Here is a 22,326-nt window from a genome sequence, read left to right on the forward strand (position 1 = left end):
CTGACCACTACAGGTACCAACTATACACATGGTGCACATACATATATGCAGGCGAAACATTCATGCACATAAAATCAAATAAATCCTAAAAATAAAAATCTAAGCATAGAAGAAGCATTGGCCTGTAACCCCCAAACTACACACAGCAGAAACAAGAGGATCAGTGGGACTGCTAGCCTAGTTACAAGTACAGTGAGAGTCTGTTTCAAGAGAATAGGAGTTATACAGCAGAACTCACAATGGCCTCATACACAGGGGCATGTGTACCTGAACACACACACAACCATACCCACACATATATTCACACACTAACTCTCACACAAATACATACCTTTAGGGCTGGGAATATAATAGAATACTTGCCTAGCATATACAAGGCTCTGGGTTTGGTCTCCAGTAGAAAAACAAGGAAAAAGAAAAGAGAGGGGGAAAAGGTGACAGACTCTTGTCATTTGTCTCTTCTAGAAAGGAACAGGGGAAATCTAATAACATCTGATTTTTAAAATTTATCAAAAATTTGTCTGCCATTATCTAGTGGATCTTAAAGATACTATCAGAAAAATGTGGTTGAAGCACATTGCTAAACAAGATATTAATTAAAATACACTAATATTTACTCCCTTTCTTTTATATCTGGCTCATGGACTATTTCTCTCACAGAGGCTAATTGGAAATGCAAAGCTAAGTACCTCATGTCTAAACAAAACTTTATGTAGGACAGACCTCCTATGTCCCTAATACCATGTGGTAAGTGTCACACATTTCTCAAATATCTGATCTCCTTAATTATAATATGCTAGTGTATTGATGAAATAATTACAAAATTTAAAGTGAGCATTTAAATTCCATTTGTGAAAACGAAGTCTTTTCTATAACCATGAAGGGAGCACTGAGAACAGAGCCTCTTGTCAAGAAGCTGATGGCCACTGGTCACCTGCAAGCCTCCTAGGACAATCAGCTGTTTTCCCTCCATAAAAGGCAGGCAGCTAGCTGCTGGCAAAAAGGTTGTGCCTTTTACCTTCATATTGTCTAGCCCTCCCTGAAAAACTAAATGTTTACTGAGTGTTCTGGTACCAAAAATCAAAAAGCAAAGAACAAAGAAAAGTACACTGAAGTACCCTTAAAAACAAAAATAACCAAACAAACAAAAAACACAGAACTTTTCTAGTCAAGGGAATCTGTTCCAGCACAGCTGACAAAGAACAGAGAAATGAGTTAAGCAGCTCTGAGAGCACACACCAACTCTCCAACTTCCCCTTTCATTAGAAAGGCTTCAACACATTCCAGCATCAGCAGGCAGTTTCTCTGTTAAACAGTATGACTCTAAGCAGTGATGAATGTGTGTGATTTGATCCACACCAGCTCTGAGAGGAAACTTCCACAGGACTTCCCTGGGAAACACGCGATTGGAGTGTCATTTCTGGGTTCCTATGAGGTGTGCCTGCAGTTCCATAAAGACCGGAGCCTTAGCATCACATCTCTCTGGCAACAAGGATGCTACACCAAGCAGGATACTCAATACATGCTGCTGTCCCACTTCCAATGACTATCCAATCCTGCTGTCGAGATAAGTCCTTCAAGCATGTCAGGTGTGTGGTTAAAGAGAGGGATAACATTCTGTTAATACAGACATCAGAGCCTCTCACCAATGTGCCTTTCAAAACTGTCACCTTGGGACACTATCCATTTATGCCAACACTGCTTTTCAGAACCACTGACAGTATTTTTAAAATCTCTTAAGAGTGGGTAAGCATCGCTTGAAGGTATATTTGATTTCTAACACAGACATACAACAATGAAATAGGTTATTTTTTCTGTTCACTTGCACAAAAAAAAGATTTTTAAGAACTAATATTGACGGGTATCCTGAGACATTACACTCTCATTTATTTATTTTTTTTATGTTTGTGGAACTGTTTTATTATAACAAATCCAGCAAAACTTTGTGCATACACATATAATCAAAACTGCCCTTCTAAAATAAACATTCAAATTTCTTCGAACATCATCGTACAGGTTATTAGTTGCAAAATACACTCTCATTTATAATAGAAAGGAGTGAAAATGAGTACTTGCTAGAGAAGCTTGGTAATGCTTATCAAAATGTAAAATATAAACATTCTATGAAATCCACTGTAGAACTTGCCCCAGAAAGTAACAGCATAAATGTTTATCTCAGAATTATTTGGAATATATACTGAAAATCTAAATGTAATCTAAACATTCAAACAACCATACATATGCTCTGACACATACTTGCAATGGAATACCATGTAGTAAAAAAAGTACATGAAGGGGATGGGGACCATGAAAGACCTGAGTTCAAATCCCAAGCACCTATATAAAAAGCCAGGTATGGTCACATATTCCTATAACTCTAATGCTATGGGTGACAGAGACAGGAGGATCACTGGAACTTGCTGGTCACTAACCTAGAGTCAGTTGCAGCTACATCACAAGAGAATAAGAAAAAGAACAAGAGAACAGGACACCTAATGTCTCTGGCCTCTGCACATGGGCCCACATGTGCATGCATATACCACACAAAGACAAACACACATAAAATTTATTAATATATAATACATATGGTAGAAGATAAATAAAATGTAATATATACATTTGATGTAGGATTCCCCTCTATATGCTATGAATATGTTTTATTACCACTGGTTAATAAAGAAGCTGCTTTGGCCTATGGCAGGGCAAACTAAAGTGAATGCAGGGAGAAAGAAGGCAGAGTCAGACAAGCTCAGTGTATCCACCCAAGAAGCAAGAAATGAGTTAACAAATCACAAGCCTCGTGGTAAAATATAAAATAACAGAAATGGATTAATTTAAGATGTAAGAGCTAGTGAGGAATACGCCTGAGCCATTGGCCAAACAATGCTGTAACTAACGTAGTTTTGTGTGATTATTCGGGTCTGGATGGCCAGGAAACAAAAGTGCAGTTTCCATTTATATACATTGGCTATAACAAGAGCCTTAAAACCCAGAAAATAATTATATCTCACAATGGATGATGTTTAGAGACATTATAACCAAGTGAAATGTGCCAGTCATAAAAGAACATGTACTCATATGGGTCACCTAAAGCACACACTCTTAATGACAGAAAGGATACTGTTAGATGCCAAGGAATGGAGGAAGGAGGACCAGGCAGATGTCAGTACTATTTCCAGTCTAGCAAGATGGAAAATTCTTGAGATGGGTGGTGGTGATGGCTACATACCACCATGAGTATACATAATACCACTGAACTGTATATTAAAAAATCATTAAAATGACAAACTTCATGCTATGTATATTTTACTACAATTGAAAGTCTTTTCATTTAAAAAGGTTTTAAATCTGGGAAGCACTAAGTGAAACAAAATTAACCAATCTATCTCCAATTCAATTATTAAATATTGTTTTTTTAACATTTATGTGTGAGAGAGAGTAAGCGAGCAAGAGACTGGAGGTAAAACAGAGGACTTCATAAATGGTAAGTAGTACTAGCCCTATGCCTCAAGCCCCTTTCTTCCACTTTTACTTACCAGGTTCTTCAAATCATATTTTTTGACTTAAAAAAAAAATGTAATAGGGACATCTAGGCAGAAGTGAGGACCATTCCAAAATAACAGATTTTTTCATCTTTTATTTATTCATTTTTAATTTTATTTTATTTTTTTGGTTTTTCAAGACAGGGTTTCTCTGTGTAATAGCACTGGCTGTCCTGGAACTCTCTCTGTAGACCAGCCTGGCTTCAAACTCAAAGAGATCTGCCTGCCTCTGCATCCCAAATGCCACCACCTCTCAACTTTTCTCTTCTTTTTGAGACAGAATCTCATATACCATAGGCTAGCCTCGAATTCCTGACACTCCTACACCACCTCACATGCTGAGATTACATGTGTATGCTACCACTTCTAGTTTTAAAATGACAAATATTTTTAACATGCCGAGTTGGTCTGTTGGTATCCTTATTAAAAGGCTCAGCACAATCTGCTTAGTTCTTATTGATCTATTAAAGAGGATCCTGGCATAACTTGGATACTACATACAACTCCTCACAACTGCTTATGTTCACAGAACCTGCATGTGGTACCTTGAGACATGGCTGAAATCATTTTTAGCAGATTCTGATGAATATCAGGTCTCAACAATCTTTTAAGATTAGGATCTCATTCTGTAACCCAGGCTGATCATAAACTCATAGCAACCCTCCTCTCTTAACTTCCTGAGTACTAGGATTATAGGCATAAACAACCATGCCCGGTTCTAAATACTCAAGAACTTTATACACACAGCTCCCAAATTTTACCGGCAATTGTTTATAGAAAAGCATGAGATGCAGCATAATAAATAATAAGACATAGATGCACAATTGGTGAAATTAGCCATGGGGCAGTGATTCAAGATAGAACAGTATATATCCACAGGACTTTGTACATTTGCTATAGCTAGAGCACAGGATTCCAGAAGCCAAAAGGAACTATACAATGACTAACCTCAAGTTATTGCAAAAGCTAAAATTATTTATCCTTTTTACATGAATTAATTTACATAATCATCAAAATAACCTTTTTAAGGTAACTGCTATCATAAGGCATAGTAACACATGTCTTTAGTCCCAGCACTTGGGAGGCAGAGACAGGTAAGATCTCTGTGATTTCAAGGCTAGCCCGGTGTACAGAGTAAGTTCCAGGACAGGCTCCAAAGCTCTAGAGAAACCTTGTCTTGAAAACAACAACAATAGCAAAAGGCTGCTTTTTTTTATTCTCCATTTACAGACTGAAAAAAAAAAAAAAAGAACCCACGGGGCAGGAAATAAAAAGGTTAAGAAATGTGGTCAGAGAACAGGTTCCTAACCATTGTGCCACAGCAAAGAATCACAACAGTGGCTGCAAGACAGTTCATAAACACCCCATTGTTGTGGGTTCCAAGGGTTGACAGATATTTCTTTCCTGGGTCTTCATAAAAGCTTTAAGACACAATGTGTTCAGCTGTATACATTTAGCTACTCTGCTAATGCTACAGTAATTTTTGTACAACAACAAAAAAAGCAGTACCTGCAACAATTGTTGAAAAAGACAAACATTTTTCACAAAATTTCCTTCATGAAAGGAACATGAGAGATCATCTACTTTTGACCTAAAACTACAGAGGTCTTTCTTTATATCTCAGGTTAGGTCTAAATCCATATTAAGTTGGGTTGATTTGTTGCAAAGCTGGACTCAAACCCAGGAACCTTCCATGTGCTTGCCAAGCACTCTGCCCCTGAACTATGCCTCTGATCCCAACCCAGAGATATTTTTGAAAATAGTAATTTATGCAACCTCAGCTATAAGTCAACAGCTGAAGTATTTTATCTTTCTTAGAATAATTCACCAGAAGCACTGAACTCTCCTCGTACTCCTGCAAGCTACAGTGTGTCTAAACGTTTGTGTCCAAGTCCATGCTTAGAAAGGACTCCCATCTCCTTCCCTTTCAACATACCACACTCACTGCTCTCCACAAGCAGACGAGCAGCCTGCAATCCGTGAAAACCTCCCTGAATAAGCAACAGCCCGAGGCTTCTCAAAGGTCTGCAAACTCCCAATCAAAAATTACTGCTGCCCCATCAATGTGTCATATAAATGCTGGCATGTTAATTGTGTATTTATAAGATTGTTAATGGTTAGTTAATTTACCTCCCACACTATTATTGTACTTGAAATGATTTAACGTATGCTAAGGGAATTAACAACATGTAACAGCAGATGTGAGTTGTTGGGTTTTTGGGTTTTTTTTTTTAAACCTTTCTACACTGTACCCCGCCTTGACATTGTTAGTATTAGGCATGATAACATGGATAACCTGATTCCCAAAGCAGGAGTCATTAACACAGACTAACAAAAGCAGTCCTATTTATCTATCATGACACATGGTGGTCACAAGTTAGGATAACAAAATCCTTTCATTATATATGAAGTTTCAATTCATAGAAACCAGCAGACTATCTTTTGACTATGATCAACATTCTCTGATTTATCTATAGTTCAGAATTTATACCTTAGAATTTGAATATGGAAATGACTACTAAAATAAAATGCAGTTATTGCTTCTGAATTTCTTTCTCTCACTTTCTCCAATGTAACTCTAAATTAAACCTTTCTGTATTTTTTAGACTTGTAAAAATGGCTTTTGAAAACTGCTCTGTGAGTTCAAAGCTTCTCCACATAACTATGCCTAACTTCAGTGAACAGTAACAGTGAGAACATATATCTGGAGCTTATTTATCCTCCTTCATTTCTACTTCCACACTTTGAGTAAAAATACTTTAAATTTAAAAAAAAACGGGGGGGGATGCTTGTATGTTCTTTTGAATGAGATTCACTCACTAACCATCATCTTAGAGTGAGACTAGGAATCTATAAGAGTGTGCTGTTCCTCCACAGACTCATATCCACAGAAAAGAAACACAATGCAATGTATATTCCAATACTAAATGACTGTGCTTTCCAAGAAACAGCAAAGTCCCAGAGAGGAAGTGGTAGCATTTTAACGATGGCTGGGCTTTGCTTAGGCAGAAATACAAGGAGGGTAGTGACAGATGACCCATGCTGTGAGCAGTACAAATCACTTATCATGTAACAGCCAGACTAGGCTACACTAATCATCTTGGTTTGGTAAATCTGGGTTTGCACTATGATTTGCACTGATCAAATGTAGTTAAAATAATTGTATGAAATTTCAAAATCTTGACTTCTAGATTTGATCTCTAGCTTTGGAATATTTCCAAATCATCATCAAAAGAAAACCCATTGTTATACAGACATGTTCATGCAGGCATGCATACTTGTGCGTGTAGGTGCCTGAACGTGTCTCTACGGAGGTTACAGCTGGTACTGCTTTCTTCAGTCACTCTCCATTCTATTTTCTGAGACAGTGTCTCTCTCTGAACCTAAAGTACAACAAATCAGCTAGACTGTCTGGCCAAAGAACTTCAGGGATCCACCTTCAATGACCCTAGTGCTGGGATTATAGGTTTACATCATGCACCCAGCTTTGATATAGGTTCTGGGGATCTGAATTCACACCGCATGCTAAGCAAACACTTCTACAGAGCTGCATCCACAACCCTAAGAAATTTGTTATGTTTTGTTGTTGTTTGTTTGTTTTGTTTTGTTTTCAAGAATGGGTTTCTCTGAGTAGCCCTGGCCATCCTGGAACACACTCTGTAGAACAGGCTGGCCTCTAACTCAGAGATCCTCCTGCCTCTGCCTCATGAGTACAGGGATTAAAGGCTGAGTCACCACCATAGCTAAGAAATTTGCTTTTAAAACTCATTAGTTACAGTCTATCCTATGATTAAACTACACCTCTTTGTTTTAGAAGAAAAAAAATATATACATCACTAAAACAAGGTGCAGTGGCAAGGTCTGTAGTTTCTGCAACTTGGGAAGTAGTGGCAGTAGGACCAAAAGTTCAGTAATCCTCAGCCACATAGGTTCAAGGCCAGTCTAGACTACGCGAGACAGTATTTCTAAACAAAAACAAAAACAAAGAAACAAACAAAAAAAACCCACAGTGGTTAAGAGCACAAACTGCTTGTCCAGAGGATCTGAGTTCTGCTCCCAGCACATAGGTAGGTAGCTCAAAATTGCCCCAGCTCCAGCCAATTTTAGTTTCTTCTGGCACCAGCATTCCTATGCACATACTACCATCTCATGTTTCATGATTAAAATAGTACATTTTCAGAAAAAGAAAACACTACTAAAATTGATAGTTAAGAAAAATGTGCAATGCTTGTTTTTGCAGGCATCAGTATCCCAGAGTATATAGGGATTTTCTTAAACCCCAGTATCAATCTGGAGAAAAACTGGCCTTGGTGTTATTCTTTCTCAATGGACAACTCAAAATCAAAATTCTGCCTACAGATGTTCCTGATGACAAGTATAAAGAATGTAAGCAATAGTCACCAAGTAATAATTAATATATAACTATATATGAAGCTCCAAGCCCAGGTCAGACTCCCCTGTTATAAAGCATCACTTCCAGGTCCTGAAGTAACGTTAAGTTACGAGCAACAGCAGTAGAACTTCAGACAACCTAACCACCCACAACACTCAAAGCTCCAAACCTGATAATAATTTCAGTGGTTACAAGAAATCTATCCGCTTGCTGCAATGTAGCCCTAAATTATTTTTTCTAATGGGTGTTATCTCTCTGACATAATAGGCTTGATTGGCAGTTGTAGAAATAAATCATTTCAGGTTTTACATTAAGATCTCAGATAAAAATGTTTATAGTTTTATCTAGAATGAAGATACAAGTAATGTCAAAGCAGCCAGACTGTTTTCAACATGAAATCATTGGTTAAGGGCTTAAGTTGTAAGCAGTGTTCATCTGCCTCCCAAGTATTCCCTCACAGGTATTACTTATCTGATGAGGGCTACAAAGCACTCACTATGTGTCAGGCTAGACACATAGACCAGAGATAGAGACTAGAGAGAAACAGCAGACTTGACCACTGCACTTATGGAGCAGAGGGTTTATGGGAGAAACAGTTGCAGAAAGTCTGGTCTCTTGGCATCACCCACCCACTTTATTGTATAGCTACCCCTTTTCTTGACTTTACAAGAAAAGACTTTACACAGTCAACAGAACATGACAAAGGTGTGAAAGGCACAATCCCTCAGTAACATTCTGTCACATGAGATTTCTCAGTCAAGTGAAGACAAAAATGGTCAATGAAAGAGATTCCCAAGGGCCTTGAAGCAAGCAGTGATGCAGCAAGGACCACGAGCTCAACACTGAGAATGTCTTGGCCATTAGTTAGAAGGAGCTGTGAGGAACACTTCCTACTAACAACCTAAGCAGCTCAGAAACTCACCACCAGCTCGCACCTTCATTTCAACTCTGAGATCATGTGAAGGAACCCAGCTGGAGCCTGCCTCCTGTCTCTGAGAATCCTAAGCTTGTACTGCTTTAAGTCTGAGATGATATGTCATGCAGTAAACCCAAATGTAACGCACAGAGAGCTCTCTCTACAACCTGGTTCCATTATCAGCCCCCTCCACCTCCTGCAACTCTCAATAACTCTGTATCTTTTGGTCTTTAAAAGGTAATGATGTAGCTCCTGGTTATGAGATTTGCTCTTCTCCAACACAGCCAAAACTTCTCGTCAGTCCAACACAAGCATCTCACCCCTGCAAACTCTTCTCCAAGTCTTAGGGCCCACATGGTTTCACAGGCACCTTATTTCTGCCTTCAGATTTAGCTGTAGGGACATCATTTCTAAGGAACTATCTGCTCCAAACTGATGCAACCCTTGACTCTGTAAGGTGGTTGTTTTATGAAGGTGTCAATCTCCCTCTTCTTAAATCACCTGCTGAAGACACAACAGTGGCAACGGTTTCAGACATCTGGCAATCGCCAGCGGTATCTATGGTTATCACACTGGGGATGGGTGCTACCAACAAGGGGATGGCCAATCATGCTACAGTACACAGGGAAACACCCACCACAAAGAACTGTAGCATCAAAATGTCAGTATCAACAATGCTGAGGCCAAGAAACCTTAATTTGTGACTTGAAAAGACATCTGTGGTCACTTCTAATTCCCTTAGAATCATTTCTTACTAAACCAAAGAACTTTGCTACTAAAATCTAAACTCAAAACTTCTGCAATCAAAACAATTCCTACTATCTGTGTTCTGATAGTTTAATGTACTTGGAAGACCTAGAGCTCAAATCACTGCTATAATAGTAAACTGCAAGTCAGGCATAGTAGTGTACCCCTTTAAGTCAATACCCCTTTAAGCCAAACACTAGGAAGACAGAGCAAGGCAGATCTCTCTGTGAATTCAAGGCCAAGTCTGGTCTATGTAAAGAGTTGCAGGACAGCTAGGGTTACACAGTGAGACCCTGTCTTTAAAAAAAAAAAAAAAAAACACACAAGCTGGGTATGTCAATCAATGGGTGAGTGATCACTTTCATACATGAAATGCTGGGTTTGGTCCTCACATTGTATAAATCAGACATAGTAGTGCATGCCTATAATCACGGTACTTGGTACTTGGGTGGTGAATACCAGAGGATCAAATGTTCAAGGTCATCATTGGCTGACGTGCCAATAAAGCCAAATCTGTGAGCCCCAGGTTCAGTAAGAAAGACTCTATCAAAGTGACTCTCAACCTTTCTAATGTCATGTCCCTTTAGTACAGTTCCTAATGTTGTGGTGACCCCCAACCATAAAATCATTTTCATTGCTACTTCACAACTGTAATTTTGCTACTGCTATGAATCAGAATGTAAATATCTGTGTTTTCTGATGGTCTTAGGTGACCTCTGTGAAAGGGCGGTTTCACCCCAAAAGAGGTTTCCATCCATAAGCTGAGAATCACCACTATCTCAAAAGATATGAAAATACCCAACATTCTTTATATACAAGTAACATCCATAAACACACATATACTTTTTCTTTTTAAATTAAAGCCTGCCTGCCTGCCTTTCTTTACTTGGGTGCCTCTTACTCATTATTCAAAAATCCAGCTCCATGGTCAAATCTTTCAGGAATTTTCTAATGAGTCCCATGTTAGCTGTTTCTTTAAATTTCCACTGCACTATATGTACTGCATGGCCTGTCTATCTCTAAGTAATGAATCCATCCATAACAGTCACTAAGTACTGAATGGGTACATTCAGCAACTATGCACTGCAGGTCAACATCTGTCAGGCATTCCTCCAGATACAGAACACACAGTGTGCACATATACCCACAGTCCTGCCTTCATGGAGCTCATGTTCTAATGAGATCAGTCAAACAAACAAAGCATGTATACTACAGCAGCTAGAAGCACTGTGGAGCACAGCACGGGGGAGAGCGAGCCACACTAGATGGAGTACTAGATTGCAACTGCAAACAAAATAGCACCAGAATGGTTCATTGCGGAGTTTCTGACTTACCACCTAAAGCAAGACAGGGAAAGCCATGTGCATATGAACACTGATGAAAAAGAGTTGCCAAGCTAAGGCTGTTGGCACATGCCTGCCACAATTCAAGTACGCAGGAGTCCTGCAAGAGGGACAAGCAGCATGGAGGTAAGAACTAGACAAGTAGGGCAAATCCTTACAGATACTCTAAGAAAAATGAGGAGTCAATGGAGAGTTATAAAGAGAGCAGCACAATAGGATCTAACACACATTAAAGGGAACTCTCTGGAGCCAGCAAGATGGTTAAGCAAGCAAAGGCACTTGCCACCAAGACTGACTACCTAAATTCAATCCAAAGACTGTCTGTCATGGTTGAAAGAAATGACTCCCTCAAGTTGTCCTCTGACCTCCAGATGAGCACTGTGGCATGTGTGAACCACAGAGGAAACCTGAATTCCAGTTCCCCAACTATCAGAGCCCCAACTGTATGGTTTGGAAAAGTCACTTCTCTTGTTCACAAAACTATGACATAGATTGTACTACTATTCATGTTCCACAGATCAATAAACAGAGGCACAGACTTGCCAAAAGCCACACAAGGAAGAGGTAGAGACGTGATAAGGCCCCCGTAGGCTGGCTCCAGTACTCTACCCTGAAACCACACATTCTGCCCCTAAGTCTACTTACCACACTCTCGAACCTACTGTGCACACTGAGGGCACAAACATCTATGCCTCCCACACAGGAAGTCAGGGTAACAAGTGCTCAGCTACAGTCCTCATCCGTAAGGGGAAATTCAGACAGTGGAGAAAACACAAGAATACAAATGGTCACCATAAAGCATGAGAGCCACACTGGATTTCAATAGTGTGCTACAGAATCACAACGCACAGATGGCTAAGTGAAACTGGCTGCTCACACAAGGCTTCCCAAGACATAAGTATGACCAAGACAATGAAAGTCATCACTTCAACTTACCCACCTGAAGAGCAGTTGCAAAAGAGCTGACACTGCTCTGCAATGCTGGCTCCTTGATCAGAAAGTTTGCAATAAAATCCCCTTTTCCATAGATGGTATGGAATCAAAGACAGGATCCTTATGGTGAGAAAACTCAAGGGAAGGGGGGGTTAGTCAGCAGGAGGCAGGTCTGAGGGACTGAGAACAATCAAGTATAAAGCTGTTTAGGTCCAAATCTGGATTTGGCACTCACTATAGGGTCTATGGAGAGTAACAACCTCTATGGTTATTTCCTCATCTGAAACGGGAATCATTTTGATGGCTACTCAGAACGGGAAAGACTGACTGAATAAATGAATGTTATGTACTTATGATACTGCCTGGCCCATGACAGGCACTACCCAGATGCCTACTATTACTGTTGCTATTATTCCCTGGTTTATGATGAATCTGCAACGATGAGAAAGAAGTTGGAGTAGTTAAAAGACAGGCCAAGCAGCAACCTTCAATACAGTCTGTACTAAAGCAAGAAATAATAGAACATGTATTTATTAACTAAACCTACACAGAGTTCAAAGCTGCAGATTAAATTAGCATTTCAAAGACTGCTAGGGTATCACATTACACAGAAGATTCATCTAAAGGACAAGGAGAAGACTGCTGTGAATCTGTGACAACAGCCCCAGGAAGAGAGGATGAAGTCTCAAGTGAAGCCACAAGATGCTTTTGTAAACTCAGGAACTATTCCAGAGATAAAAAGGAGAACTTGGTGACTGAGTGAATGCAGAAGGGAGCATTTACACGGTCAACAATGAAACACAGGTCACAGATATGCCTTAGCAGGTAAAGACGCTTGCTACCAAGACTCATCTGAGTTTGATCCCCAGAGCCCACATAACACAGAACTGACTCTTGAAAGTTGTTTCCTGACCTCTATGTATGTGATACACAAACTTTTTTTAAAAGAGTTTTAACAGGAGCAGGTTAACAGATGGGAGTGGGGTGCAGATAATGAGTTAATTTCAGACAATGAACTTGAAAATGGACTACCCAAAGAGATCAGCAAGACCCAAATTACACTTGTAATACTAGTTCTTTGGAGGCAGAGGCAGGAAGGTCACATGTTTGAGACCAACTTGAGCTACACAGCTAAACCACTGCGGGTAGGAGGGAGACATACCTGTAGCTCTGGAGAAAAGTATGAGAAAATCTGGAAGATATCAACATACATGTGACAGATGAAGTCATAAATGAATGAGCTTGACCAGGGAATGTGTACGGCAAGAAAGCCCAAGAAACAACAACAGCAACAGAATAAATATAGGTTCACAAGCATGAAGCCCTATGAAGAAAACCCCGAAGCTGTATTAGACACACACAGAGAGCAAGAGAGAGAGAGAGAGAGAGAGAGAGAGAGAGAGAGACTGAGACAGAGTAAGAGACAGACAGGCAGATTGGCACACGCACACATGCACATACACACAGACTCACATGTGTACACACATACACACACACACACACACACACACATGTAGAGCATGCTACATAAACTTCCAAATTCTAAGCAGTTCCTCTCTTCACAGGCTTGGAAGCTCACACTGTTCCCTGTAAGAAAGAAGCTCCCAGTGGATCATCCTTGTGAGGAAATCACAAGGAACCTTTTTTGGCTTCCACCACTGTCCAACAGAGCCTCGTAAAGATACGCTGGGAGTGTAAGCATGGTACAATCACTATGGGAGACAACTGGGCAGAGCCTCACAGAGTTACCATGTGAGCAGTAAGTAGGCTCAACTTACTTGCATGTAAGTAGGTGCATGTAAGTAGGTGCATGTAAGTAGGTGCATGTTGCACCCTAGAGAACTGAACATACATGTTCACATACAAGTTTGTTCACACATATGCAAAACAGCATAATAACCAAAAAGCCCAACTGGTGAAAGGATAAACAAGAGGTGGTACACACATACAGTGAGAAAGGAAAATAAGGCATAATAATTCAACATTTTGCTAGGCAAAAGAGCCCAGATACAAAAAGCCACAGATTACAACTCTATTCTATAAAAGGCTGACAATAAGCAAAACCATAGAGATGCAAATTAGAGCAGTGAATGTCAGGAGTAGAGGGAGAGAAGTGGGGGACAGGATACAGAGCAGGGGAGAATGACACACGACTGGGGTCTGACTGTTCTAAACAGATAGTGGTGATGGACAAAAAGCTTTGCAAATATATGAATTGTACCCTAGAATGGGTGACTGCTATGGTATGTGACTCATACATATCTCAATAAAAAAGAAAAGGAGTACAGACAAGGAAGGCTAGAATCCATGCTACTTCTACGGTGATTTGAATAAAAATGGCTCCCCACAGGCTCTTAGGGAGTGGCGCTATTAGGAGGTGTGGCCTTATTGGAGTAGGTGTGGCCTTGTTAGAGGACTTGTGTCACTGAAGATGGGCTTTGAGGTTTCTGAAGCACAAGCCAGACCCATTCTGTCTGTCTCTGTTTCTCTCTCACTTCCTGAGGCCTGTTGATCACTACGTCTGCCTGTCGGCTGCCATGCTTCCTGCCTCAACAATCATAATAGACTAAACTTCTGAACTGCAAACCAGCCCCAAATAAAGGCTTTCCTTACAAGAGTTGTTGTTGTCATGTCTCTTCAGATCAACAGAAACCCTAAGACAACACCCAAGACTTCTTCTGGTTCCAGTGACTCTAACCTAAAAGTATCAACGATGTTCTTCTCTATGTTGAACTGACAGGAACAATCAAAACCTTAACCTGTAAAATGAGTTGGTGCCAGCAAGTAGGTAGGAAATCACTTGGACAGAAACACAAGGCTCCAAGTCTTCTTCCCTGGAGGAAGGGAACTGTGAAATACATCAGTGTGGAGGGAGCACATCCAGTTTCTAGCGGAGGGAGACTAATCCCAATGCCCATGTCCAGCAGCACATCTGACTTTCAAAGCACTCTGGCCTGAGAAGTCAGAGAGGTGATACACTGCCTCAGTCAGCAGTCCAGGAGAAATTTGGTTTGGGATAAGTCAGATGACAAGAAACAAGAAGGCTAAAGTGTCATGAGGAAAACGCAAAAGCTGTGCATGGGATCCCACCAACCAGAAGCTGAGAAAAAGTGCGATTTCTCTAGATCTCAGCTCCTCCCAGTCTCACAAAGCTGCTGCCCACTACAGGGCTCCAATCCAATATTCCAAAGTTCATATCCTTCTCAGATATTAGCTAATAGCGTTTTAAGAAAATTGGCTACTAGTGTTATTTCCTTGGAGTTAAAATGGAAATAAGACTTTGGCCTCATATCTATGACACACTTTGACACTGACTGGGAATTACATAAAATTACAAAGAATGAGCTATCAAAAAAGGAGTCTTTACTCCTTCCTTTCCATGAATCCCAAAGGCATTTAATCAGAATCCTGTGCAATCTAGCTCTTTTCTCAAGAACTCATCCGGTTCTCGTTATTTCAATAACCTAAGCAAGCCACAGGCTCTCACCTAAGCTATTACAATTGCTTCCTAACTTGTTCTAAAGTCTTTCACTGACTTCCTGAACTCCATCTTAACTCTGAACCTTGTCTACCCGACAGCATCACTTCCCACTCATTCTTTAGTGCTTTTCCTCCACACAGAACTTTATTCTCACCCAAACTTCAGTAGTTCTCACTCAACCTTCATCCATACAGAAACTTCTCTCTGGAAATGTTCTGCCCTGTCACCTAGCTTCTTCTGAGTACTGTTTAGCACATACCTTTAATCTCAGCACCTGGAAGACAAGAAGCAAATGGATCTCTGTGAGTTCAAGGTCAGCCTGATCTACAATGAGTTTCAGGCCTCCAAGAGCTACATAGAAAGACCCTATGTATTCTTTTCTCAAAAAGAAGAAGAAAAAGGCAGCAGCTAAACTACTGCTTAGAGCAGTGGTTGTCAACCCATTGTTGGGGGTCAAACAATCCTTTCACAGGGGTCTCCTACAACTACCAGAAAACACAGCTATTTATAAAACGACTTATAACAGTAGCAAAATTACAGTTATGAAATAGCAACAAAAATAATTTTATGGTTGGGGGTCACCAAAATATGAAGAATCATATTCAAGGGTCACATCATTAGGAAGGTTGAGAACCACTGGCTTAGAGAGAGGCTCTGAAATGAAAAGGTAGAGAAGGCACCTATGATAGCAACTATAGACACTATACTGAGAAAGGAAGTGATGCCCCACCCGCCTCTAAAAAGAATGCTAGACACAATGCATGGTTCAAATACTAATGTAAGGATACTATGAAATACTTCAAATTCCAAAAGGACTCAGGCTAAAGAAAGTCCCCAGCAAAGACCAAGGGACAGAAGGTGCAAGTGAAATAAAGCCGGACTCATGACTAAGGGAGTGGATATACTTATTCTCAAGTCACTGAGCAAGCTTCAGTTTCTCAACTACAAATGAAAAGAGTGCATCATTTCAATACAACTAAAGCTAAGCCTATGCCTAGTTTAGGGCACACACATCTGTCACACTTCACATTCAGATTTTGCATTTTGGGCTTTAGACCAACAATCTGGATTCTTATGTATTTGCTGCCTATGGTAATAGTTCTATCAATTCAGAATTTTCACAATCTCTTTGGGGCTGTGCCATTCTTTAGTTCTGTTCACACCTTAGCTCAGCAACTTCAGTGAGTTATCAAAGCTTCATTAGCTTGTAAACAAACTGTTTCTCAGATAAACTCAATTGCTCCACACAAGGAGCTTAAGCAAATAAATAAGTACAAAACAGGCAGAGATTATAAATTAGGGCAGACAAATCTGTATCTAGCCCCACACTGGTAAAGAGCATTCTATCAATATAGTGAAATGCTAATCTCCTAATTAACAACCTAATTAGGTAATTATGGCTTTGCAGAGGGATGCCGAAATGAAATATGACAACATGGTCACCTCTTTATATGGCACCTGTGGGCCTTTTCAGCTGTCATCCTGAAGAGTGCAGTATCAATTTGAGCAGATGACAAAGTGCTGTCATTTTTCATTCTGATAATACACAGAACGCTTTGGACAGAGCAGTTTACAAAAGAAACAACTTGCCTGGTATTTTTCTGATTTAAATATGCTTACACACTTGTTAAATTTTGTGCATGATTTGATATCACATACAGGAAAATTACCGTGCACAGTTAAAAAAAACTCACCTAACTGGCCATAGCACTTAATGTGCAAGCTGATATTATTTCAGTTATGAAAATATATAATTGTAAGAGTCTAAGGTGATAATTCACCATGTCATTTTAATATTCATACTTTACTGACACTAGAAAAAGTAATATCTAAACAAACTTTTGCCTTCAAATTTTCTTACAAAATAAAAAAGATGAAATTTGCTCTTGTGAAAGTAACTTAAAATGAAGACTACCCTGAGCAGACAAAGTCATTTAGACTACATGGGCGACTTTAACCTTGCCTAACTTGTAAACACAAGCAAAACTGACTTGATCTATTTCTTGTAAATGCTTGCCTACATTACAGTAAAACAGAATCTAAGCTCGACCAATCAACCACAGCTACATCTAACCTGCAATTCTGTAGCTAAGGAATCTTTGAAGAGATTAGACAGGACAACTGTGCAACCACAACCAAATATTTTCTTTGCTTTTCTTTACTCTTACTATAAAAATGTCACTTTTGCCTATCTTAGTACAGTAGCTGAACCACTTACGGTTTAGAGTCCCTCAACCCATGAGCCATTAGAAAAATGATGGCTCAGTGGGTAAGGAACTGCCAGGCCTAACAACTGGAGTTCAATCCTTGGAAGGCCAAAATTGACTCTAAAGCTGTCCTCTGACCTCGACACTCAGGAACCATGGCACATGGTACACCCACACATGCACATCACACACAAAACAAAGTAAAGTTTTACACAAAGAAAGTAAATAAAACTATGTTGTACCCTTGTTAACCTTTGCTTTATACTTGTATGACCCCACCCCCGCCAATTTCCCCATCCCTGCACTGTCTCATCACTTGGGTTCTGGAAATTAAGTCCAGTCTATTAGACTTGGTAACAAGTGTCCTTACTCATTCAGCCATCTTGCCATTCCCTGGTTGGCATGTGTGTATGTGTGTGTGTGTGTGTGTGTGTGTGTGTGTGTTTAACACAACTTATTTTCTCTATCAAAGAAGCATTTCATAATATATAAGCTTTAAACTCACAAACAACCTCTTTCTATCAACTGGTCAACTAGAAGCCTTAATTCCATAGGTGCACAAACCCCTACTGGAAGTAAGACTAAGCTGTCAAAGGGCTAGTCGCTATCCCACTGGGCACTGAACAAACAGGTGATGGCAACATGGGTTCACCATACCAATATAAATGCAATTCTTCCATGATTTTTTTTTTGAGAGTCTCTCTAAGTAACCCAAGTGATCTGAAACTTGGTATATAGTCCAAGCAACCCTTAATTCATGATCCTCCTACATCAGTTTCCCAAACAATGGAATTACAATTTTAGGCCATAATGCCCAGCTACAGGAAACATCCTTGAACACAAACATTTTTCTACATCTATAATTCTTTAACAGAGGTTTCTAAAACTATATAAGTTATGAATGCATAACTCTATCATAAATAAATACTGCTTAAAGTCTTTTCAGAAGTTATACCAAATTTTAACAACTTAACAGTCAGACAAGTCAGACATCAACTTTTGCCAGCAATAAACAGTTTCACTGAATCTTTAAACTTCTTATCACAAAGTTATACCTACAATCATTCACTCACAAATAATGAAAAACGACTTTCTGTAAGCATTAAAAGCAAATGATTAAGGAGAATGGACAAATCAAGGCAAAAATTGCTACTGGTGGCCCCAGACACTGACGCCCTGCCCTAGCTTTGGTGCCTGCATCTGACAAACATTCCTTGTACTAGTCACTTCTAAGGATAGTCACCAAACAAAACAAGACCACAGAAGCACATTTCTTTAATTTTTTTTCTTTTCTTTTTAGTGTTTTTCTTTTTGGCTTTTCAAGACAAGGTTTCTCTGTGTAGCTTTGGAGCCTGTCCTGGAACTCACTCTATAGACCAGGCTGGCCTCAAACTCACAGAGATTCACCTGCCTCTGCCTCCTAACTGCTGGGATTAAAGGCATTTGCCATCATGCCCAGCTTTAGAGTAAGTTTCTAATGTTAAGCAGATCAACTTATTTAGTCACCCAAAAACAGCATACTGAAACTTGTGTCAACAGAACATAGCAGTCATTTATGCTAAGTAATTCACAAAGTACAATCAAAATTACAGTGATTAATCTCAGGATTCAGATGTAAAAAAATTCTTATTCACTCATAACTACCTAGTCAGTCCTGAATGTCCTGTGTCCCTGTAGCAGACCCTGCATCTCTCCAGAAGCACTGCAGTTCATATAAGGTACTTACACGGTCCCTTAGTTCTCACAAGGACTGTAGTCTGGCATCCCTAACCCCTCTCTGCAGACTGTTTAGGTCACACGGTCAGTGGTGGACAACCTGTATAAAACCCAGGGCGGGTGTGGTTTCAAGCTTCTGCTCCATACTGTTTCAGTACTCAAGCTGCACCACTAAGCATCCTGGATGTCAGCAACTGAAGTTCCTATCAAAGAGCTGCTGTTTTCAAGGGCTGGGAAGACGGCTCAGCAATTCAGAGGACTGGGTTCAGTTCTTGGCACCCACATGGCAGTTCACAACTGTGTTTAACTCTAGTTCCAGGGGATACAATGCCCTCTTCCAGGCCCCATGGAACTAAACCCATGTAATGCACATATATACATACAGGTAAAATATGTACATAAAACAAAAAGTTCATCTTTAAAAAGAGCTACAAAAGAAACATATTCTTTCAAATAATTTTCTACTAATTCCCTGCTGAAGCAGTACTTACTTACAGCACAGTACCTTAAAATAAGGCAGTGGGGGAGATTGCTAAACACTGTTGTTTCTTTGAAGCTATGGGCCTTCAGCCAACTTATCTGTACCAATAGCAGACTCACAGTCATGAAAACATGTTGGAGTGTGGGGTACACCCACATTTAGGGGGACCTGTATAACAGTCAATTTATTTCACAAGCAATCACAGTAACCCTAGAAGTGACTCTAACACCTTTCTGCAAAATTTCAAGTTTGTTTTTTTAAGTGGTTTCTCTCCATTTTCTCATCTTTAATTTTTTAAAACTACCTTCTACTTTCAGTTCAAATTTTATGCTTCCTATTTTACATCCATTTCCCAGATTGCTGCCAAGTAGAGTTAAGAAATTCTGAATGACAGTTTAGGATTTATTCTCTTAATTTTTATATTTCATATTATTTCTTTATACAATACGGCATGAATAAAAACAAGTATCTAACAGACCAATATTTCTTCAATTTTCACCTAGTGAAAGAGGAGGATTTAAATAAAAATAAATTGAACTCTTAGGCTGGGAACTCCTTGACCATAATTCTCTTACTCTGCTGGGTGACTCTCTGTCCCCTTTCAATCTTGAGGCAAGAACAGAGGATACAGGCAGGGCATGCCCTGGCGTGCAGAGAAAAGAAACAGCAACAGAGTACCCTGCTGTGTAACTCTAAGCACAGCAGCTCCTGAAAAAACTTCAGCAAGACTTGAGTTTCAGTATTCACCATCCAGAGAGGGAAAGATCCGAGGATCCGGAAGTGATTTGCCCAAACTTCAAAGGTGTTGCCCAGGGAAACTATCCTGAAGGTGAGACCCTCTCTGAGAAGACACTTTCTACAGAACTGTGCTTTTTCTGGCTGCCAATTTTCTCATCTCAATAAGTTCTAATTGCTCCCCTGTGTAACTCCACCCACTATAAAGGGCTGTGAGGGCAACGGGAACATGGTACGCAGAACTTATTGAAGGAACATCACTCTGTGGTATTACGAAGAAGGCCAGGGAAGACAAATCTGATGGTGTTTACAGTGAGACAGGCACCAAATCCAAGTATCCCAAGGTCTCCTCATCCCTTCAGAATTTAGCCTGGTGACATGAGAAAAATCACGCACTGGCCACTCTGAGAACTAGACTGGCAAGAATTAAAATGCTCCTCTCTCTGGTAATCTCCCAGACTTCGGTGCTTCTAAGACAAGGTTTCTTTCTGTAAACACAAGGTCAGGGGACCTTCAGTGGGAAATGTAACAGACTTCTCTGACACTCTGGCTGCAGCCTTGATAATAAGGCTGGAATAACCTATCTCTAAGATCTTGTAAATCCACTGAACTGGAACAGTTTTCAAAGTCTTCAGTTGAGTCAACAAGCAAAATACACCCACCCTAAAAACAAAACAAAACAAACACTCCCGATGCAGTAGATTAGCTGATGGGCCCTGAGTGCAGAGACCACCTCCACTCCTCATTGTGCCTAGCCAGGGATAGCATACTGGAGCTCTGCACACAGCTAGCTCCTCTTTGTAGCATTTCAATCAGGTCCACATGCAAGAACAAGCAACCTGGCACAGGACTGAAGAGGCTGGTAGAAAGCCTTTCACTCAAAATATCTATTGTATATAACTCAGGAGGCTTCTTTTTCTTTTGCTTACTTTTTGGTTCCTCACTCATGCTAAGTTCTAACTCTACCACTGAGCTGCACCCACCCCAAGTTATTTATCTTTTCCATGCCTTAGTTCCCTCATCTATAAAACCAGGGTGATGCTCACACCTTCCCTCACAGGGACAGATGTGAAACAGCTCTGTGAGTTCCATGGCACCCTGGGGCAGCATATACAGAATGTACTTCATCTACACACATTTTCCCCCACTGGAATGTCAATGACCACCAAGTGGGGACCTGGCTTTATTCCCAGTGGCATCTCAAGGGCCTAATATTTTGCCTGGAACTGCTGAATGAATCACAGACCCTCCAAGTCGTTGTCAACTGGCAAGTCAGGATAGAAACTGAAACTGATCTTGACTGCCTGGCATTCGTGCTCTCAGAATCTAGCCCTTCCACTTGACCTCTCAAATGGCTAAAAGCAGCAGTAAGACTTCATGGGACACTGACTTCCAATAAATTATCTAACAGCTGAGAAACTTGGTTTTACTCGCACTAGAAACTCACTCACCCTCTGGGACCACATCCCAGAGATGATGTAGGTGAACCTGAAAATTGGTGGGTTGAGAATTCCTTATTCAAAACGCTTGGGGCCAGAAGTAGTTTCCGGTTCCGGATTTTTCTGAGTTTTGGAGCCAGTTCACAGACTTTACTAGATGAGCATTACTAACTTAAACATCCCAAATCTGAAGTGTTGCTAAGAAAGCTCGGGTTAGGGTGTTCGGTTTCTTTTCTTCTTTTTTTCCTTTTTATGTGAGAGGGGAGTGGAGACAGGGTTTCCCTGTGTAGATTTGGCCATCCTGGGACTCAGGCTGTAGACCAGGCTGACTTCAAACTCACAAAGATCCACCTGCCTCTGTCTCCCAAGTGCATGTGCCACCACTGCCTGCTA

General features: G+C 40.2%; 1 protein-coding gene across 7 annotated transcripts in view; it reads right to left on the bottom strand.

Annotated features, from left to right (window-relative positions):
- Mapkap1 (MAPK associated protein 1) overlaps positions 1–22,326 on the bottom strand; it is a 212,026-nt gene that overhangs the window by 187,217 nt on the left and 2,483 nt on the right. The gene's annotated exons all lie outside the window — the stretch shown is intronic.

The sequence above is a fragment of the Myodes glareolus genome, chromosome 21 (genome assembly GCF_982192425.1).
Source record: "Myodes glareolus chromosome 21, mMyoGla1.1, whole genome shotgun sequence".
NCBI classification, from domain to species: domain Eukaryota; kingdom Metazoa; phylum Chordata; class Mammalia; order Rodentia; family Cricetidae; genus Myodes; species Myodes glareolus.